The 23,410-nt window shown below is 35.9% G+C and overlaps 1 long non-coding RNA gene across 1 annotated transcript in view; it reads left to right on the top strand.

Annotated features, from left to right (window-relative positions):
* Window positions 1-23,410, top strand: part of LOC126960615 (uncharacterized) — a 246,259-nt gene that overhangs the window by 125,784 nt on the left and 97,065 nt on the right. The window contains exon 5 of the long non-coding RNA XR_007728080.1: window positions 1,201-1,359. This is a non-coding gene — a long non-coding RNA (uncharacterized LOC126960615). The remainder of the gene's footprint in view (window positions 1-1,200; window positions 1,360-23,410) is intronic.

Below are 23,410 nucleotides of genomic sequence, written 5' to 3' on the forward strand. Positions count from 1 at the left end.
ATGCCATATTTGGGTTTCTGTTCCTGTGATAATTCACTTACGATTATGACCTCCAGCTCCATTCATGTTGCTGCAGAGGACAGGATTTCCTTCTTTTCTATGGCTATGTTGTAGTCCATAGTGTATATATACTACATTTTAAAAATTCAGTCCACCATTGATGGGCATCTAGGTTGATTCCATGTCTTTGCTATTGTGATTAGCACAGAGATGAACATATGAGTGCCTGTGTCTTTTGGTATAATAATTTCTTTTCATTTGGGGTTATACAAAACAATGGGATTACTGGGTCAAATGGTAGCTCACTTTGTACAGATATTAACTCAAGATGGATTTAAGATTTAAATGTAAGATCTCAAACTCTTAAACTTCTAGAAGAAAGCCTCGGAAATACCCTTCTCAACATTGTCCTTGGCAAAGAATTTTTGGCAAAGTCCCCAGAAGCAATTGCAACAAAACCAAAAATTGACAAGTAAGACTCAAAGAGCTTCTACACGGCAAAAGAAACAAAGTATTGATAAACAGACAACCTACACCATAGGGAAAAATATTTACAAACTCTGCATATAGCAAAGGCCTAATATCCAGAATCTATAAGGAACTCAATTCAACAAGCAAGAAACAAATAATTCCATTAAAAAAATAGGCAAAGAACATGGACACACACTTCTCAAAAGAAGACACACAAGTGGCCAACACACATGAAAACATACTCATCATCACTAATCATCAGAGAAATACAAATCAAAACCACAGTGAGATACTGTCTCACACCAGTCAGAATGTCTGTTATTAAAAAGTTAAAAAAAAAAGAAGATGCTGGTAAGGGTGTTGAGAAAAGGGAATGCTTTTCCACTGCAGGTGGCTATGTAAATTAGTTCAGCCACTGTGGAAAGCAGTTTGAAGATTTCTCAAATTTGTTTTTCATTCTTTACTAAAACAAAGATAATTTTAAGTCAAGTTTTAAGTCAAAATTTAAAGTAATTTAAACTTTAAACTATAAAACTTTTCTTTAATTTATTCTGCACTTTAAAATTGTCTATCTAGTCCATTCACTTGAGACCATATTGTTAAAGGAATTAACAGTTAAGTATTCCAGCAGGGTAGTCACATGTAGAATTAGATGTTTGAGGTTTCTTCCAGAATTTGGATCTTATATATCTCAGAAGACTATTCAATAGTCTACTTTGATTGTTACAGCAATGTTGTCTTCTGTTTCCTCTTCATAAACCCGCTTGGAGGAAAGTTTCCAATTTATGCCAAGACTGCAAATTAGCACAAGCTGCTGCTGCTCTCCAGCAAATCAACCCGAGGGAAACTGTGGGGGAGAAGGAAAACTCGATGCAGACTCATAAAAAGGTGAGAAATCCTTAGAAAAGAAAGACGGCTACATTGAACTGGTATGTGACAAGGCAGGTAGGTGCCTGTAGCTGACAGCAAAGGGCTTTTGGCTCAGCTCTTAAAGCATAAATTAGAAAAGAGCAGTTGAAATAGTGTCTTGGCTTCCCCCTTGCCTTCTTGTTTGTTGTGGGATTTGGCAATGGTTGCCCAAACCTTTGAATGCCAATACTTCCAATGGCCCATTCTTCTGCTGGAGGTGCCAATAGGGATAAAATCAAGGCAATGCAAAATCCCTGACAGGGTGGAGAATTGAGGAAAACTAATGGATGAGGACTTACCAGCCTTGGCTTTCTCTCTTTCATTCAGTTTCCTCCAAACTTCCAGGGCTGATGGATGACAATTTAAGCAGTCTTCCTTTTCCTTGCTGTTTGAAGGTAGCAAGTTTGACTTGAAAAGTTACTTGGTGCGGTGAAACCAAACAGGAGTGGTTAATTCTGCTTTGTGGTAACTTGAGTTCTTCACCTGAAAGCCCATCCCTTCATAAACATTGGACCTCTAAGGATTGACCTAGGTTCCTTCTTCTGCCCTTCCCCAGTTCATATTAACAGGCAACATATCTATCTCGTCAGGGATAAGCCAAATTAATACTATTATTAAATGTCAAAATACTAAGATATAATTTATTTAAATTAAAAATTTCAGGAATATATCTTCTTTAAATTAAAAACTGTAAATTAGACAACATATCAGCAGATGTATTAAAATTGAAGAGTCAGAATTTGAAATAGACAAAATATGCAACAAGATACAGGGGAAGGTATTATCAATAGGAAACAAAAATAAGATATAATGAAAAATAATCAAATAGAAACACTAGAGGCAAAGAAGTTAACAGTTGAATAAAAAACATAATAGATAGATTGCATATGAGAATAAATATAGCTGAAGAAAGAATTCATCAGTTGTAAGGTGGGATACCAGTACATTCTTAGAAGGAAACAAATATGATTGAACAGCTGAGAAATATCCACAGAAGTGCAAATATCCAGATATAGAAGTTCTAGACAGAAAATAGTAATAAAGGTAATGTCTAAGAATTAAAATTCAAAAGTCCATAAAATTAAAATATCCCTTACAGTGTAAAACAAAAACAAAGCCTTGGGCTTTTTGCAATGGCTTGGTGAAGTGATCTACAGGTGGTATGCAAACTTCTTAGGGTCACCAGATACGGAACTAGATGTCCAGTAATCCCTGTGTGGCATACAGAAGATGCTCTGAAAGCAGGGTAGGGGTACGTTTGCTAATGGGAAAATGTTACTGGAGACAACTTGGGTGGTATACAATAAATACAAACTCTCTTGAGGTAATGAGAGATTGTTGTTCTGATTAAGGAAATGGTTGAAGTAGACGTTTTGGTTCCCCTAACTCTCTTTTCCAAAGTCTTGTCTAGTCAGTACATAAGACAGATGGATCCTCGAGGTGAACAGTATCAAGGATTAAACAAATTGGTATTTCTGATTACCTTCATTGTAACTGGTATTGTACTAACTATAAAGGAAGTGCCTCAGATCATGGGGGATGGTATGCTATCGTTAAGAAAAACTTTATAGACAAATTAAATTTCATAGACTTTAATTGAGCAGAGAGTGATTCACAAATTGGACAGCACTCAGAACCAGGGGAGGTTCAGGGAACTTCGTCCAGCCATGTGGCAAGTAGTTTTTATAGAGAGGGAAAGGAAGTAACAAACAGAAACAGATTTATTGGTTACAGTTGAATGTTTGCCTAATTTGCATGCTGTGATGAGGCATTGGCCCTATATGGACATGGTCTGATATGTTGGCAGCCTGTGCTTGTCTGGAGCTCAGTGGCTGTGATTGGCTGAGACTCAGCTATCTGTTATAAAAATAAACTCTTACTCAGGTTGCAGTTCATTCCTTAGGGACTCAATGTATGAAGGTTCTTCAGGCCAAATTTAATTTAATTTAGCACTATTATAGCCATTCCAGTTTGGGAATCCAGCTAGTCACAATTTGCATTCTTATAGAAAGTGAATCAGTATTTATTTCATGCATTGGTATGGGGATTTTACAATTTAGTAGCCTTTTGTCATATTCTCATGAAGGATTTGGAGTTAAAAATCACTAATAGAAAGTCAGTTTGCTACACTGACAGCATGAGAATTGCCTCTTCAGAGAAAGATCAGGTTGAGCTAAAGATGAGAGGCACCTAAATGAAAATTAGAGGCTGGCTGATAAATCCTGCTAAAATTTAAGGTCCAGTCCACCCATGAAATTCTGAGGAATTTATATAGACTGGAGAAACCAGAGATAGTTCTTCTACTTTGAGAAATAAGTTACTGGTTCTCCCATATACTGAAAATAGGCAAGAAACTTAGAGACTAGCAGGTATTTTGGGGTTTTGGTTGAATGAACCATAATGTCACTAAAACTAAATCTGAATTCGAGTGGGGCTTTTGCAGAAACAAGTGTTAAAGATATACCAACGGTGTTGGCGCAGACATTTTCACTGGACACTTATGATCCATCTACTCAGATAATATTTGAAGTTGTTGTAACCAGTACATATGCAGATTGCAGGAATTTGTAGAAATTGAATAGTTCAGCGAGTTCTCTTGAAGTTTGGCTAAAACAGCTGAGTTGTTTAGCATATACCACTTAAGAGAGGAAAGTGAGATTGTTACTGAGGGTTGGTTCAAACCACTCCCATTACTGAAGGGTATCAGAAAAATGTGAGGACAGAAATACTGATTGTGCCATGGGTGATATCGGAGAGACATTCAAATAGGAAGAGTGCAGCATAGCAAAGCTTGTTCACAAAGTAGAGACAGTGTATTAGAAAGATGCTAAGAGGATAACTTCAGGGGAGCCTACTGTTTATATTAGCAGTTGCTTCACTGACTATAGAACCAAAAATAGAGCCCACTAAGGATACTGTGTAGTCTGGGTCTTACGATTCTCTCCCAGTCATGGGAAAAGTGGCATTTTACTCCACTGAAAGGATCCTATAGAGTGAGAATACAGAATAAGGGCCACAGGGCTATTATGTAAAGCCTTGAAGAAGAAAGCAAGTTCGGGTTTGCACAAGGGCAATAGCAGTGGAATTAGCAGGGGAAGAATTATTAGACATTCACAGGGGAGTGTTTGGATACTTACAGACCATCGTACTTTAACCGAAGGTCCTGCTGTATGATCTGGCAAATGGGTCCTAAATGAATGAACAGTGAAGCACACATCTGCATGGTTTCTTGTGTGGACATATCTGGAAGCTTACAGGAAAAATTAAAGTGATTGTCTTTAATGCCTGCCCACAATAACAACACAAATCCCGGGTCTTTTGACTTCTGCCTAAGAATGTAGACATCTAGAAGGAGTACCCTTCTGCCTTATAGCAAGAAAAAGATAGTTGGTGCTCAAAATCCTAATTTGTCTGGAACCTATTGGAGAGCTAATGTTGTAGGACAACAAGTAGCCTGGAATCTGAGGAAAGACAGGTGCCTCTGTGGACAGATAGAGAACAAGCATGGATTCATCTGTTTGTTGAATCCAAGAGCACAAGAGGAAGAGAAGAGCACAAGAGGAAGAGAAGACCACCATACAAGTGAATGAAAAGAATTCACAGTGACTTTTAATTAATTTTCAAAGACTGCTTGTCTGATACTATAAGAATATGGAACCTGTGAAGTCAGCCAGTTGCAGGCTTTTCTCCACTGACATCAGTGTGTGCTGATGAAAAAAGTTTGTTGGCAGGGCAGGTACTGATATAGACTACTTTGGAGATGCAGCCTGAAGAAGAGGTACATCCATCACTGTGGGAAACACAGGAACCCCTCTTTGGTTTTTTTCTCATGTAAGGAAAAAAAGACTTATAAGATGCTAGGGAATAGCAGAAAGCTCTTGGCCCAGTGCAAGGAGAAGACGTCTTTATTGTAGGTAGGGGAAGGAGAAAAAAAAAAAAAAAGAAAAGAAATGCTTTATCCATAGGTAGGAGCAAGAAATGTGCTCAGAAGAACCCAGACCATTAAAGTTCTCCTTCCATTGAGCTTGGAACGAGATCACTGAGAAAAATCCATATTCTGAGTCTCAGGGAGACAATGACTGCTTAAACTGAGGCTGAATCAGGATGGCAGAGAACCTCGTCCACAACCATAACACTTTAACCTCTAAGACAGAAGCAACAGATTAACACTGGAGAGGACTAGAGAGTTTCCCTTTGAGGGGCTGTTGCACAGGGAAGCCCTAATGAGTGGAGCAGAAACATTGTGAAAACCCACCAGCAAACTATCTCCAACCTAAGAACAAACAGGAATTTAAAGACAGTGGTGAACAAAACTAAATATTGCAACAACAAAATCCAAACCGGGCTCAACTCTTGAGTTAAATTTGCTCAATTTCCCACAATAATAACCTAGTAGAAAAAAAATGACATTTACCTATAGCATAAATACTCCTTTTATCAGCCTCTACCACTCTGAATGCTATGTCCGGATATCAGTTAAAAAAATTAACAGACACAAAAATCCAGTGAAAAACAAAAGAAAACCACCCTTACTGACAAGAAACAAAGCAATCAACTGAACAAAACTTAGGGATGATCCAGATGTTGTAACAATCAGACAGGTAATTGAAAATAACTATGGTTAATAGGTTAAAGAGGCCGGGCGCTGGTGGTTCAAGCTTGTAATCCCAGCACTTTGGGAGGCCGAGGCGGACGGATCATGAGGTCAGGAGATCAAGACCATCCTGGCTAACACGGTGGAACCCCGTCTCTACTAAACAAAATACAAAACATTAGCCAGGCGTAGCGGCGGGCACCTTTAATCCCAGCTACTCTGGAGGCTGAGGCAGGAGAATGGCGTGAACCCGGGAGGCGGAGCTTGCAGTGAGCTGAGATCCGGCCACTGCACTCCAGCCTGGGCGACAGAGCTAGACTCCGTCTCAAAAAACAAAAACAAACAACAACAACAACAAAAAGAAAGTGCCAGAAATGAGAACTTTGATAAGAAATATGGAGAATGCCTTTGGTGGGCTCACCAGCAGACTTGACACAGCTAAGGAAAGTGATAGAGGAAGTGAAAGTGAGTTAATAGTAATTACCTAAACTGTCAAAGGGGAAACGAAACACACATGTGCCATAAGAAAATATCATAGTGTGATATATGTGTCCTTGAAATCCTAGAGAAAACAGAGAAAGAACGTGAGGCAGGACAAATATTTGAAGAGGTAGTGGTTACGAAAATTTTTAAAAATAATTTATCAAACTACAGATCCAATAACTTCAGAGAACCCAAAGTAATTGATTGGATAGCAATTGATTGACTATAAATCAATAAGGAATTGGCAGATGTAAATAATATTATCAAAGCCTTCACCAACCAAATCGACTTTTATTGAACACTAAATATAAGTAGAATATACATAATTTTCAAGTGCATGTGGAACATATTGTATAGTCTATATATCATGGTTCTGGCCATAATTCAGATCTCAATACATTTAAAAAAATGTACATAGTATATTCTTTGATCATAATGGAATTAAAATAGAAATCACAAACAGATATCTGAAATAATTACCAGATATTTTTCACTGATGAAAAAACATCTAAATATCACTTTAAATGGCAAAAAACACAATTATTTTTGCACCAACCTAATAACTTACAGGTCAAAGAGAAAATCAGAGGGGACATCTGAAAATACTTCGAATTTAATAAAAGAAAATAATTTCTCTATCTTGCAAAATTTGTGGGATGCAAATAAAGCAAAATTTAAAGAGAAAGTAGCTTTTCATGTTTATATGAAAAAATTTTTAAATCAGTGATTTAAAATTTTTCCTTAAGAAACTTGAAAAAAAGTAAATTAAAACCAAAGTAAGCAGGTGCAAAGTAATAATAAAGAACATAAATAAAATTGGAAACGGAAGAGCAGAGAAAAGTCAATGAAACCCAAAGCCTGTGATCAGACTCACCAACAAGGAAGAAGACATAAATTATTACATCATGAACTAAAAAGAGGACATTGTTGCAGACCCTACATACATTAAAAAGAGAAAAAATGATATTCTCTGTAGATATAGAAAATAATTTTATAAAATTCAATATCCATTCATGATAAACTCTGTAAATTTTAGATAGAATGGAATTTACCCAACATAAGAAATGGCTACAGAAAACTTACAGCTAACATCATACTTACTGATAAAAGACTGAACACTCACTCTAAGGTAAAAAATAAATGTTCTTGCCACTCATATTCAACATTGTACTGGAGGTTCTAGGCAGTGTAATAAGAAAAGAAAAAGAACTACCTATACAAATAGAAAAAAAAAATGTGAAATGGTTATTATTCACTTTCAACATGATTGTATTTGAAGAAGATTTCAAAGAATCTACGAAACAAAGTTACTGAAGATACAAGATCACAATTTTAAAAATTAATGGTATTTTTAGGTACTGGCAATGAACAATAAGAAATGGGATACCACCACTGATGGTAGCAGTGGAAAAACATGAGCTACTTAGGCATAAATCTAACAAAATATTTTAAAAATATGTATGGTAAAGGCTACAAAACAGTGAAGAAAGAAATCAAAAAGGCTGAAGTAAATGGAGAGGCATATTATATTCTTTCATGTATTGAAAGACTCAGTAGTGTTAAGATGCCAAATATGTCCAAATTCCAAATTGATCTAAAGAAATACATTCCAAATCAATGTCATAGCAATATTTGTCGTAGAGATGCACAAGAGATTATACAATTTATATGGAATGGCAAATGAACAAGAATGACCAAAATTATTTTGCCTAGGAAAACAAACTTGACATTCACGTGCTTCCTTATTTCAAGACTTTTTACAAAGCTAGAGATAATAACTCAGTATGGAATTGGCCTGTGATTAGGCATATAGAGTGTAACTGAAATAAGAGTCCAGAAACAGACTCACACATATACAGTTAATTGACATTTGCCAAAGTGCAGAGGCAAATGAATGGAAAAAGTGATAGTCTTTTAAAAAATTGTGCTGGAATAATTTAATATCCATATGCAATAAATTTTTTAACTTAATAAACAAACCCTAAATCTCTTTCTCATCTGTTTTAAGTAACAAGTATTTTAATTCTTTCATTTTATATTCACGGAGTTAGAAAATATATGTGATATTTTCCAGGGAGCCATTTCTTATAAATCCACAGACTCGAGGTTTCTTTACCATAAACAATACTAACTAGGAACATTTTACTCAAAAGATTCCTGAGATTAGGACTTTTCTGCTAGTAAGTACCATTAGTTTATTTACCATAAAATCTCTTATTTACACATTTACAATACAGTGTGACCAGATCATCTGCCTTCTTTTATTCTCAAAATTGTCCTCCAGATATGGTAATGAAATGATTGAAGAGTAGCCTCATAGCCTCTTCCTTTATATATCCCTTCCAAAGCCTGTTAGAATATGTTCTGAGGTAATTGTTTCAAAAGGAGTTCGTAGCAGGTCAACTCTGAATTCTTGCTTGTTTGGAAAATCCTTTATTATGCCCATGATTCATTTATAAGATATCTTGGTATATAGAATTCAGAATGCTTTTTGTTTTGTTATGTTGCTTTCTTGCTTGTTTGTTTTCTCTCATTTGTTTGAATCCATTGCTGCTTGGTGTTCTGGGAGAAAGTGTTACAGTTGAGAAATATGACAATGGTCTTATTTTCATTCAATTGTAGTCAATCTGATTTTTTTCTTGGAATTTTAGCCATTCTTGTGTATCTTTAGTGTTCTGATAATTTTTAAAAAGCATACGAAAGTATGAGCCCCACCTTTTTTGTTGTTAAGAACTTTTATTAAAGGGCTATCACTACTTAGTAATCAGTGTCTCTCTTTTCTGGTTCATTTTATGCTTTATTTTCTCATACATTTTTTCACTTTCACTTTATGTAACTCTCATTAGATGAATACCGAAAGTATTCAATACATGCTTTCTGTTTCTTGTTTCTTTCATGTATTTTATATTTTCATGTCACTCTATGTTCTAGATCTCAGATTTATTTTCTATTCCTTCACTGTCCAAAACAATAGCCCTTAGTCATAGGTAACTATTTAAATTTACATTAACTTAATTAAAATTAGTTATAAAATCAGTTTTAAAATGCTTTATAGCCACTGTGGCTAAGGGTTACCATATTGGACAGCACAGATCTAGGGCTGTTCTATCATTACAGAAAGGTCTATTGGATAGTGCTATTCCAGTCTATATCTATGGAATATTTCATGCTTGATATTTAAATATCCTAGACTCTGAATGTTCAGGTATTTCATTGAAAACTATTTTTGCATTAGTAAAAGAATATTTTTTCAATGCTTTTTAAAATACCAATTGAATTGTTATTAGTGTTTTCTTATATTCCTGACTTGTCTTTGTTATTCTCACTTTATGTCTTCAGTTTTTTCTGAAGTATTTTTCTCATTTGCTGACATATTTTTCTTATTTATCTGGGAATCTTTAGTAGAACAAGTATGACTCTCTGGTCACAAATTTAGGCACATGAGAAATGTAACTTCTTTATTTTGTTCTAATCAGATTCAATGTCTATTTCTATTTCTTCGTCATTGCAGGATATCCTCTCTTTCCCAGTGGTTGTAAATGATAACTTATGGAGTTGCATAGCACTGTGGCATTTGGACGGGGTTGGCATACATGTTGTTGTTTTCATTTATCTATGCTGGCATGTAGTTAAATATCGTAATTCCCAACTGATATTCAGTCGTTAGTTCATGCATGTGTCTGCTATTTCCACCTTGTCTTAACTTGGAGTAGTCTTTAGGTCCATTGGCTCTCTCTCCGGTGACTTTTGTTACCCTGATGGGAACAGAGGACACTAACTCTACCTTCAGTCCATCCCCTACTTTTTTGCTGTGCACTTTGCCACACTGGTACTTTGTTGTCCCTTACACTTATGCTGGCTCTGAGACTTACATCGGTTCTCCTAGGTGAAACAATTTTTCCATATACTTTGGGACTTTCTCTGTGGAGTAGGGGGGCGTGGCATGCTTTCTCAGGAATCCCAATGACATTTCAGTTCTCTTTGCTTTCCTTTCTACTCTCTCCTTCTCTTTCATATATTCTGGGCAAGCGACCATTACTTGTGATAAGTCAAGTATTCTTCGAGACCTTTTGTTATTTCTGAATCGTCACTTTTGAAAATCAAAATATAAAAAATTGGATCTTTAGGCCGGGCGCGGTGGCTCAAGCCTGTAATCCCAGCACTTTGGGAGGCCGAGATGGGCGGATCACGAGGTCAGGAGATCGAGACCATCCTGGCTAATATGGTGAAACCCCGTCTCTACTAAAAAATACAAAAAACTAGCCGGGCGAGGCGGCGGGCGCCTGTAGTCCCAGCTACTCGGGAGGCTGAGGCAGGAGAATGGCGGGAACCCGGGGGGCGGAGCTTGCAGTGAGCTGAGATCCGGCCACTGCACTCCAGCCTGGGCGACAGAGCCAGACTCCGTCTCAAAAAAAAAAAAAAAAAAAAAAAAAAAAAAAATTGGATCTTTTATTGTCTATATTCCTCCATGTTTTTTTTTTTTCTGAGAACAGAGCCCCACCTCTGTCAGGGAGGAAAATACAGGAAGAAGGACTGAAGTGTGACTGATATTTCCATTAGAAAAACGGCACTTACAACTAACTTACAGTTAGAACTCTGTCTTGAATAGCTTCCATTTCAGATATAGCATACATTTATTTTGTGCATATTCTGGATGGCAACTTCCTCTGCTCTAATTTGTTCATCAACTCAATAGTATCCTCTTTATGTCTTGCAGAAACCTCTTCAAATATAAAGTAGTTTGATTTAGGCTAACACACTCTTCCATCACAGCTTTATTGTATTGTATAAAACTTTACTTTTCTTAACCCCTTAATTGAAGCTTAACACATATGCATATATAGTAAAGGGCAGAAAGTATACTGGTTGTAAATACACAAGCCATTAATTTAAACCTCAGGGCATTTTTACATATACATAAGCTTATATAACTCCATCACTCTGTAATGTTCTCTTCTGCTACTTCCATGTCATTAACTACTTTTCTTCACTCCCACCAATGAGGTAACCTATATTCTGACTTTTATTACTATAGATTAGTTTTGTCTGTTCATGAATTTTGTATATGTAAAATCATAGTTTGTGTCATTTTTTGGTGACTAGCTTCTTCCACTCAAATAATGCTTGTGAGCTTTATCCTTTCTCGTGCATTTATCAGCAGTTTTTATCTTTCTTTTTAAAACTGCAATGTAGTAGTCCATTGTATGAATATATCAGTGAATTATTTAAATTGAAAATGGAGGACAGGACCTTGTATGTGCGCAGTCAGCTATCTTGCATGAAAGTTGTATGGTTCTCATAATATAGTACATCAAAGCTGTCTTATGTTGCATGTGGTGATACTGTCACCCTCAAAAGACTGAGTGACTTGAGTAGAGAAATATGGATTGTTATGTTTTCTGTTTTAAAAGTGCCTTACATATATCATGTAGTTAGAATTCAATTAATATATGCTCAAAAGCAGAAACTTTAAGTACATTTTTGCTTCAAAAAACAGGTTAAATGAAAAATAATACTTTTTTTCCCCCACGGGCTAAGTAGGATGTCTTTAATATCAAATGGTATAGCAAATTAAGCATATTATTTATGTGTGCTGATTTATATCTGCACCCAAATTACACCCCATTTTGAGGATTTACTTAAAGTCTAATAGCACTGAAAAGGAAATTTTAAAACATAACATTTTTTCAATCTGTATTGTAGAAACTTCCACAGAATGTATAATTTACATGAACATTGATGTAGCGAACTGGTTTGGTAGAAAAAAAGTCTAAAAACATTTACAGCATAAATTGTTGTTGCTGACCATCCGTGATTACTGTTACTGAAATTTTAGAATACAAGATGATTTAAATTAACTTTTCCTTGAATGGCCTATTTTCATAAATAGATGTAATAAGGGCTATTACAGCATTTTGCCAATGCATTAGCATTTAAGAGGAGATAAATTGAGTAATACTGTATATCATTTTGAACAGACTATGTGTGGTGATAGAATCTGATCTGCAAAGACAAACTAACGGGGGAAGATAGATGTTGGGAAATATCCATGAGATATTATTTGCCCTCAAGGAGCAAGAGCCACTGCTTTGCAGATTATACTGTGATTGTATCCTTTGTTCATTGTTTTAGTATTTTCTCCTCATATATAAATATATTCAGTAACTAGTATTTTTGTGGTAGATTTTCTAGTTACAAGAAGAGATTTTAGCTAAGACAACATAGGCCTGTTTCCAGTGCATTAAATTCAGACACGTTAAAATCTGGGGATGTGCTGAGGAAAACAAAATACTATTAAAGTTTCTGTGTCTCTGTGATATCCCCAGGGAGATTTCTCTCAGCTGAAAAGTTATCTTTCACAAAGCTACTTCTAAAGCCATTCAACAGCTTGCCTCCTGTTAATAGAACCTTAGTGGAAATAAAACCTAATGCATAAGGCAAAACAACAACAAAATTTCTATTGAAGACTTTACAAAAGCTAAAGTATAAGCTAAGTGACAAAATAAATGTGAAGAATGCAGCATTAATTAATATTTGAGGTAGGATTTGACATGAAAAAGAGAATACTTCCTTCAGGTGTGGCTATAATGTCATTTCTGTGGCCAATGAAGGAGGTATTTCATGTTTATATGTGAACACAGCACTCTTCAGTGGCAAACAATAGAATATGGATTAGAAAAAATTCCTCATATTAATCAGTTATTGAGATAGCAGTTGTGAGGATTACTCCAAAACCATCCTGTCCTGAAAAGGAAAATGAAATTGTTTATAATTAATTTCATTAAGGCCAAAACTACATAAGGTTTTTATGATCAGAAATCTGCTTTGGTTAGATTCATTCTAATCTTCTGCATTCCAGAGAGACAGCTAAACAGGACCCAATGTGGACATTTTAATCAAGTATTAAAGGAAGTAACAAATACATAAATAGGTACAAAGAACAGTGTGTTTTGTCATTTATCTGTATGAATTTTAAGCAAGTTAACTTGCTTTAGTGTTGTCTGTAACAATAGATATACTCCTAGTTTTCAAAAGAGTTTTACTAAATAAAAAGGATAAATATTAGGAAACTATTCAGACAAATGCCTGAAACAGAGTAAGCCACATATTTTCAATTTGGGCTTTGTTTTGAAATAGACAATTTTTATTGACAGGCAGACATATAATAAATGCACATTTCTTAACTGTATTTTGACAAAAATGTAGATCCTTTACTGAAAAAATAAACAATGTAGGATTTGACATAAACGTTGTAGGATAGTATCTTTCAATAAGGAAGCTAAAGCTTCTGGTTTTCAAACATGGCTTTTCTTGGAAACATCAGAATATGTTCTTGGGTTCCTCTAGAATTGGTTATCTCATGATAAATATTTGCAATTTTTCATAGCTTTCCATTTAAGGTAATGAATTACCTACTTTTCTACAAATTGGGTATTTGTTGGAATTTTCCAATAATCACAGTCTCAAAATAAAAGTAAGTTTTTAAGAGAATAATAAATAAATCCCCCCATTTCCCTCTCCAAATAAACAAACAAACAAACTTGAGCAAATTCTTGGGAGGGATTTGGATGGAAAATACCTTTAGAAATATACTCACTGTAGCCTTGGTCTCCTGATAAATGGACCCTAAATCACAGGAAATTTGGCCACCAATTATTCATACAGTTATTTATTATGCTGAAGAGTCGGCAACTCTTCTTAGAAAAGTCACAAAAGAGTATTTCTTGTACCAAAAACAATGAGCGATTGTCTCAACATTGTTTAGATTGAATTCAATAACTTATTCAATTTTTACAGGATGGGAAATTGATGTTGCAACCATGAACCTCCCCTCCACTTTTGAAGAAATGTCAGAATAGTTTGATTTTAAAGAATATTCCATTTATAAATATATTCTTCTATACATATGTTTTTCTTTAGACTGTGATTTAGAGTAGGGCAAAATGATGTGAAAATAAGCTAAAAAGCTAGAAATATAATTGAAATATAAAACAATATTTTAAGAAAATCAAGCAAATCCAACTCATGATCATGAAATAAGAGAAAGTCTTATCTGTCACATTCCAGAAATTCAATAATATTTACATCGTATTTATGTATAACATGGTGATCCTCTATATAAAATAAGGATAATAGTAATACTTTACTATTGCTATTGGGAGGATCATACAAATAAATAAATCAATCAAAGCATATAGAACAATGCTTGACACTTAGTAAACCCTGAAAAAAAGGTTACTGGTTCCTTAATTGTATGGAGTTTCAGTTTTAAACTAACTCTATTGTGAATTTTAATTTTGCTTTGGACATTTTAGTTTCTTGGAAATCTTTCATGAACCTCAACTCCATAATTACCTCTATTTGTGTTTGCATTTCCCTGATGGAAAAAGTGCTGTAGTGTTAAGTATGAGGCTTTCGGAGCCAGAATCTCTTGATTCAAATCCCAGTTCTACTAATTCACTTTTGTACAATTATGGCCAAGTTACCTAAATCTTTTGTTTCTCAGTTTCCATGTCTGCAAAACTGGGAGAGGAGTAATAACAATTTCATAGAGCTGTATAGAGAGAATTGAATTTATAAATCGCCATAAAAATACCTTAATCTAGCATGCAACTTTAACTGTTATTTTCACTTAAAAAAAAATAAACAAGCTTTATTCCTAGACATGCTTTTCTGTTCTTGTCTATTAGCATTTCTTTTGCATCTTATCACAGGAGAGCAAGCTCACATGTTAAGTTTCTTTTTATTTTATGTTAAAGCATTTTTATGTCTGCTTTTAAATATGACTCCTTTATATGCTTTAAAAAATAGATACAAGTGCTCACTTCTTTTAGGGATAGGAGAGATTTTATTGGGCCCCAAATTTGCTGTTGAGGTATTAGAAAATTTGTAGATTACACTTGGCTTGGTCACTTTGTTCATGAACTGGCTGAATCCTTTTTCCTATTTATAGCTGAAGGGAGTTTGAATGTGAGCGCCTTTTTTTCTTTTTCTCTCTCTTTTTTTTTTTTTTTTTTTTTTTTTTTTGAGACAGAGTTTTGCTCTTGTTGCCCAGGCTGAAGTGTAATGGCACGATCTCAGCTCACCACTACCTCTGCCTCCTGGGTTCAAGCGATTTTCCTGCCTCAGCCTCCCGAGTGGCTGGGATTACAGGCATGCACCACCATACCCGGCTAATTTTGTATTTTTAGTAGAGACGGGATTTCTCCATATTGTCAGGCTGGTCTCAAACTCCCGACCTCAGGTGATCCACCCACCTAGGCCTCCCAAAGTGCTGGGATTACAGGCATGAGCCACCGCATCCTGCCACAATATGAGCGCTTCTTAACCCAAATACTGCAGCGTTGCAAGCCTTTAGTGGATTCTGTCTTAATTCCAGTGATTACTTCTTTGATGGAATCTGCAGAGGAATTGTCAAACTCTAATGCTTGAAATCATATACTCTTTCTTTCATGTGATCAGTAGTAACCACTCTTTTGTTTTTCATGAGTTTCATGAGTTTCTGGTTCAATGCAGTCTCAACCTCCTCGGTTCAGGTCCAGCCTTAGCCTTCCAAGTGGCTGGGACTATAGGCACACACCACCATGCCCAGCTAATATTTTTTAAATTTTTTGTAGCGATGGGGTCTCACTATGATGCCCAGGCTGGTCTCAAACTCCTGGGCTCAAGTGGTTCGCCCACCTCGGCCTCCCAAAGTGCTGGGAATATAGGTGTGAGCCAGTGCACCAGGCCCTGCAACTCTTAAATAGAAATGTCTACTGTTGGTATCTTTGGAGAGAAGGGTCCATACTTCTTTTTACCCGGTGATCTGAAACTAGGAAAAGCGATTGGTTTATACACACGTGATGCAAATTCTTTCTTCCTTATTGTGGAGCACCCTGTTTGGAGCACACGGTGTTCCTGCCTCCTTCCTACAACACTTACTGAGACAAGTCTTTCTCTCCAAGGTGACAGTATACCATTGTCCATGTATTCTGATGGTGACCACAGGGGTCAATTTACTTGTGGGGATACATTATTCATGTTCTGTAGCCTAATTTTATCAGTGATAAAGTTAATGTTTTTAATATTCCTCTGACTTAATTCTCTGCTTGCTTTCCCCCTTTTCTCTTTCTTCTCTCCCTTCTTCTTTTTTTCTTCTTTTCTTTCTTCCTATTTTTTCCCCTCCTCTTCCTTCTGTTCCTCTTCTTTTGTAAATGTTTTATGTCCCATTAAAGAATATGGGGTAGTGCTCTATAATTATGAATGAGAAAGGGTTAGCAAAAAATGTTTAAATATTTCATAGCTTCACTGATGTTTTATTTTGTTGTTCTGTTAGTTACTGACAGAGGTGTGTTCAAACTCTAAACTCACATTAAGAATTTTTAAATTACTCCTCTTAGGTCTATCAATTTTTATTTTGAAGCCCATGTTATTAAATACTTACAGATTCAGGATTATTATTTCTTCATGATGAATTGGACCTTAATCATTATGAAATTCACTTTCTCTAGTAGCACTTTTTCTCTTTAAACCTATTTTGTCTGATATTAATGTAGCTACACCATGTTTAGTTAATGTTTTCACAGTATTCCTTTTCCCATATCTTTTCTTCCAATATAAGGACTTTCAACATATTCTTTAAATATAAGGTCCTTATATTTAAAGTGTAAATAGCATAGATTGGGCCTTTTTTCAGAACTCTTCTGAAAATATTTCTCTTTTAATTGAGGTGCATAATTCATTTACATTTATTACATTTACAGACGTGTTTGAGCTTAGTTCTGCCACCTTTCTATTTGTTTCCAATTTTACAATCTTTCTTTGGTCCTTTTCTTATGTTTCCATTCCTTCTTTTGGGTTCATTAGGATAAAAAAAAAAAAGACTTACCTCCTTTATCAGCATTTTATCACTATGTTTTTAAAATTTATTTATTGATCACCTAGAGATTACAATATGCATTTTGTCTTTTTATAATTTGCCTTAATGATTTTACAACTTTCCATACAAGAAACTTCAAACAGTAATTTCTTTTACCTATACCCCTACCTTTGAGCTATTGTCATATACGGTACTTCAGTATATCTTATCAACCCCAAGACATTTATATTACTGGTCTAAGCAGTTAAGATTATTTTATATTTGCTCTCATATTTGACCTTTCTGGTTCTCTTTAGTCCTTTCTAAAGTTTTGTCCTTTTTCTCTGGTGTGAGACTACTTATGACAAATGTTCTTGTCTTGACCTCACCTTAATTTTTGGAACTCTTTGTTTTTTGACTTACGGAAAAGTTCCACAGATAGTACTGATTATTCCTATATGCCCTTCACTCAGTTTTCTCTAATGTTAGCATCGTATATAATCATGGTATAATTTTGAAAACTGAGAGTTAACAATAATATGATATTATTAGCTAAACTATAGACTTTGTGTGGATTTCATAAATTTTTACATCAATGTCTCTTTTTTGTTTAAGGATCCAATCTGGGACACGACTCTGCGTTTAGTTGTCACGTCTATTTTGTCTCTCCCAATCTATGACACTTTCTCAGTCTTTATGTGTTTTTTTGTAATCTTGATCCTTTTGAAGAGTACTGGTTAGAAATTTTGTAGAATGTCCTTCATTTGGGGCTTGTCTGATGTTTTCTCATAATTAATTAAGCTTATGTATTTTGGGAGAATACTACAAAGGTGATGTGCCCTTATAATTTCAAGAGTAGCATGATATCAACATGACTTATTATTGGTGATGCCAACCTTAAACTCACTTTATTACCATGATATCTGCCAGTTTCTCTGCTGTGAAGTTACTGTTGTTCCCTTTCTATTCTCTCTTTGTTGAAAGTGAGTCATTAAGAGAAGTAATTCTGCACTCAAGGAGAGACAAATTAAGTTCCACCCCTTAAAGAGAGAATTACCAAAAATTTCATGAGTGTATGTTAAAATCACAACAAGAATTAAAAAAAAATAGGGTGATACTTGAAGCTAGGCCACTATCCTATTTTTATTTTTTACAGTGAAATTATACATAAAAATAATTCATTATAATCTGGGTGTAACTAGCTCATTAAATCTGAATTTCATATGCAGATTTGTTATATTTATATTCTGTTCCATTTTTCAGTTTTGTATTCACCAAAAATTCATTCATGTGTAATTTTTACATGTAACATAATGTTTTCTATCACTGCTACTTTAGAATATGTACTGCTCGCAACTCTACTTTTTAGTAGGATGACAACATGATGTGATAGCCTAATTATTCGATTGAATTGAATTGGTCTTCAAAGAGTCTTGTTTGAAACGGGCAGATACATTTTCTCGGAGATGGGCTCTTTGGCATTTGGCCAAAAGAATGGGTGAATCAGTGAACCATGAAGATGTCTCTTTGCTTGAAGTCATATAAAACAACAATTAAATATTAATGAAGTTGTGGATATTGTTCTGACACAGATCAATATTCAACTTAGCAAGAATGAGATGAAAGGAACTGATTTGTGTTCAAGCTCAGAAGCAGTTTCATTCAGCGACTTTTTCTGGTGAGACAGCAGTTCCTCTAGTACGGAACATGAAGGACTGACAAGTTACACTCAAGCATGGCAAAGAGAGGAAAAAAAGACGTTGCAGAGGGAAAAATAACTCTCTAGTCTTAGAGACCATGGAAGAAATAGAGATAATAACTGTTCCAACAGATTTCTGACAAAAAGAAGAGCATAGAAAAATTTGAAAAGAAATAGGAAAGAACAGAAGTCTAGGATTATAAGAATAGTTGTCTGCTTACCAGCATGTGCCTTCATTAAAAACTGACCATTTAGAATATTTAACTTCAACACTAATTCTTTCAGCACAAGATGTATGTCAACTAAGGAGCCAAGCCAAAGGAGATACAATGAGCATTACTGGTAGTACCTGCCAGTAAGCCCACCTTCCAGTCTCAAACATAGGTGGGAATATGGTCTCAGTGGAACCTATCAGACTTTCTCCTGAAATTATGAGTGATAGACAGAGGTTACGAAGCATATGAATCTATTGGGTGCTATGCTATCTTGACAATAGTCAAGGTTCATGAGTTCCTGCTATAGAGAGAAGAGTTGGCCTTGGTTCTAGATTTTATTTTTTATTTTTAAATTTTATTTTTGTAGAGACAGGGTCTTGCTATGTTGTCCAGGCTGGTCTCGAACTCCTGGGCTCAAGCAATCCTCCTGCATTGGCCTCCCAAAGAGCTGGGATTAAAGGTGTGAGCTACCATGCCTGGCTGATACCAGATTTTTTTAAGGGCCTGATGATTCCAATTTTTATTTGATATTGTAAGATTCTCAGTATCTTTCAAAATAAATTTCCTTAATGAATCATTGAGGTATTCAGAATAACCCAGTCCACTGAGAACCTGAACAGAAGAAAAAGGCAAAGGAAGGGAGAATTTGCTTTTTCTGCTTGAGTTGTAGTGTCCATATTCTCCTGCCCTTGGACATGGGATAGGAGCTCCTGGTTCTCCACCCTCTGGACCCAGGCTGTATTCCACCACTGGATTTCCTGATTTTCCAGTTTGCAGATGGTAGATCATGGAACTTCTTGGCTCCATAACCACTTGAGCCAATTCCTATAATTAATGTCCTATTATATATGCACATACCCTAGTGGTTCTCTTTCTCTGGTGAACCCTAATACAGCCACACTGTTCATAATGTAGTGGCTCCTTGAGCTTTTGCAGTTCTGCTTTTGTATCATTTTTGGGGTCCTGCATTCCTGGTAAACTAAGAAATACCTGTCTGAGGTCTGAATACCTCATCAGACACTACCTTGGACTAGTTAGTGCCCCAGTCTCTGGTCCAAAAATTGAAGACTCTCTCTTTTCCCTGTTTAGTGGGAACTTGCATCTGCTGCAAAGATACTCTCTCTGCTCCCTTCTGCCCAGGTCTCCTATCAGTCTCTTCATTTTGCTTAGGCTTTTGTGAAAGACAGGCTTCTTTGGCCTTTTCTTAATCTTTTTGCTTCCAAAATCTCTGATTCCTAAAATTTAAAAAGTCTGGCTAATTGAAATGAAAAGAGTAGACAGGTTTGAGATAAATTCAGGTTTGAGATAAATTTACAAAGCAAGATAAGATGTAATATCTCAAAAGATCAATGTATCAGAATTAAGTACTAGGCAATGAGTGTGCAAGAATTTGAAAATATATTATGTGGTCACTCAGTAGAGGTGGTTAATAGTTGAAAGATGAGGATGTTTATTGACTCTGGCTGCTGACTTCCATATTTTTCTAACTGCCAAATTGACCTTCACCTGTAAATATAGGCCAACCCCTTCATCTAGATCAATTTTGATCCCAGATAAATTGCTCTCTGAAACAGCCTGGAATCAGAATTGTATTGAAGCCCTTCTAACTCTGATGCTCTGGTTTCTTGATTCCTGGTATGCCCTCTGGTTATCCACCTCCCTGTGTTGAAATCCCAGATTCCTGATGCTAATAACTTGTCTCTTTGCAGCTCTATTACTGTCAATTGTTGGACACTTTTGCTTTATAACCATCTGGATTGACATCCCAGATAATCATTCTATGTGCACATTTTAACCTCTGGTTAATCTTTCATTTTCTGATCAGTTCTCGGACTCATGTTCATGAAATCCATCCTTAGATTGGCATCACCTTAGCCATATCCTTACAAAGCCTTTCATAATTAGACATATTTGGATTGGACTTAGAAGACGATTTCAGTCAATTCTGGTGACTTTAAGTCCTGGAAATGGCAGAATGGTGAAAAATAATTAGTAGATGTTCCAGATCTTCTGGTGCTTACGCAACCATTCATGGACGTCTTTACTTCTGTCTTTGTTCTGGTTATTTAGGTAAGGTATTAATCAAAATGTAAAAAGGACCTTGATGGAGACAAACAGTTTCTTTCACAGTGGAAATTTACCCATTTCAAGGACACTGCTGCTAAATGAATCTGATTTGTGATTTTACCCTTGTGAGCTAGTTGCAGTACTTAGTTTTGTTATTAGAAGATGGTTTTAAAAGGGCAGCACAAATTTGTCTGGTAATAAGATAAGCAGACAAAAGGTCAAAGAGCCACTGCCAAAGAGACTGTTTGCTGAGAATTGAAGACAGGCTTCCCGTTTCAAATGGTATCTAGGGAAATTTCCACTAACTCCAATGCCAGTAGAATGAAACCATAAGTGAAATTGGTAGGTCAGCAGTACTGTGCCAACATCAAAGTAGGTCGAAATTTACTTAGTTTCTCTTTTGCAGAATGCACCTCACCAAAACTTCAGGACCTCTAGCAAACAAAAAAAGCAGAGTAGCCATCTTTCTACAGAAAAAAAAAATGCATATGAATATAGCTAATTTATTGGGCACCCAACCCCACATATCACATTAAAACTATGCAGCATACTTTCTCCACATAATTAGTCTCATAAAACTGAGTGGATACAGGAAGAATCCTGGTGGCAGACAAGAGTGGATTTTAATTTTTCTCAAAGTTCAGAATGTTTAGTAAGTGCTAGGAAGAAATCTTATTTACAACATATGGGTGGCTGTTGAAGGGCTGAAAGTTGTTACAGAAATCCTACTGTCCAACCGTATCTGCAAGGAAGGGATTTGAAACACGTCCAAGTGGTTCTTGAGTGGGAGAATAGTAATCGTATGCTCCCCATTTTGACAAAACTTGTGTTTGGAAAGATTTTATAGTTGTTTAAGGATAAATATAAAGGAAATGGCGTATTGGAACAGGAAGATTAGGTTTAAAGGGTGTATTAGTTTTCTATTGCTGCTGTAAAGAATTACCACAATTTAAAACAACACATATTTATAATCTTAAAGTTCATTAAGTCCTAAATCTGAAATGGATCTTTCTGGGCTATAATTAAGGAGTCAGCAGTGCCGCATTCCTTCTGGAGACCCTAGGGAGGATCCATTCCTTTTCCTTCTTGTATAGATCACCCACATTCCTTGGCTCATGTCCCCCTTTCTCCATCATAAAACCCAGCATATGACAGAGTCTGTCCTACTGCCATCTCTCTAGTGTTTTTACATTTCTGTCCCCTTTCACTTATAAGGACCCTTGTGTTTACACTGGCCCTGCCCTGTTAATCCCACATAATGTCCCCACCTCAAAAGTCAATTCACTTTAACTATGTCTGCCACCTAAATTCCTCTTTGACCTGCAATTCTAACTTATTTGTGAGTTCTAGAGATTTAGACTTGGACACCTCTGCATCTCTGTTATTCTGCCAAACATAGAGGGCAATATAATTAAGGCTGTACATTCAAAGCTCTATAAATTACTTATTATATGAATGGGAGGGAAATTTTAGAAATTAAAATCTCAAGAAATGTTTTTAATAGGTAAATAACAATATACTCTCTGTGATAATTGCTAATTTCTTCCTTCTTAACTTTTATAATTATTATTATATCATCTACATTTCTGGAACAATAGAAAATAATAGTGATGATGAAAGAAAAGACGAAAAAGAAAAAAACCCAACAGTATCAACAGTATAAAAATTAAATAAGTGGCTGGGTAAAAAAGAAATATATGGAAATTATTGAAACAGGAAAAGTTTTCCCTTATCCCCTTCACAGGGCATGTGATGGGGGGAGTGACTCACTTCTTCAGTGCCCCACAGCAAAGAACCCCTAGGGGAAGTGTGCACAAGGGCTGGTCGTGGAGAGCGTGGGCTTCAACCCTACCGCAGCCTCTAGCGTTGAGTATTTACAGCTCCCAAAGCCGCAGTGGGCATGTGTTACAGTGCTTTCTTTCAGCTTAGCAGTCCACAGGTGGCTTGTGTTAATGAGCTCAATGAGACCCTCTGCCTTCTTCCAAGGACAGAGGGCTTTCTGTATCCTGGGGTTCTTGCCCTAGCGTGCCAGAAAAATCGGATCAAACGTGGGCTTGGAGAATGAGTGCGAGGTGTTATTGAGTGGTGGAAGTGGCTCTCAGCAGATGAATCTCAGCAGGTGGAAGTGACTC

The sequence above is a fragment of the Macaca thibetana genome, chromosome 8, assembly GCF_024542745.1.
Source record: "Macaca thibetana thibetana isolate TM-01 chromosome 8, ASM2454274v1, whole genome shotgun sequence".
Lineage (NCBI taxonomy): Eukaryota > Metazoa > Chordata > Mammalia > Primates > Cercopithecidae > Macaca > Macaca thibetana.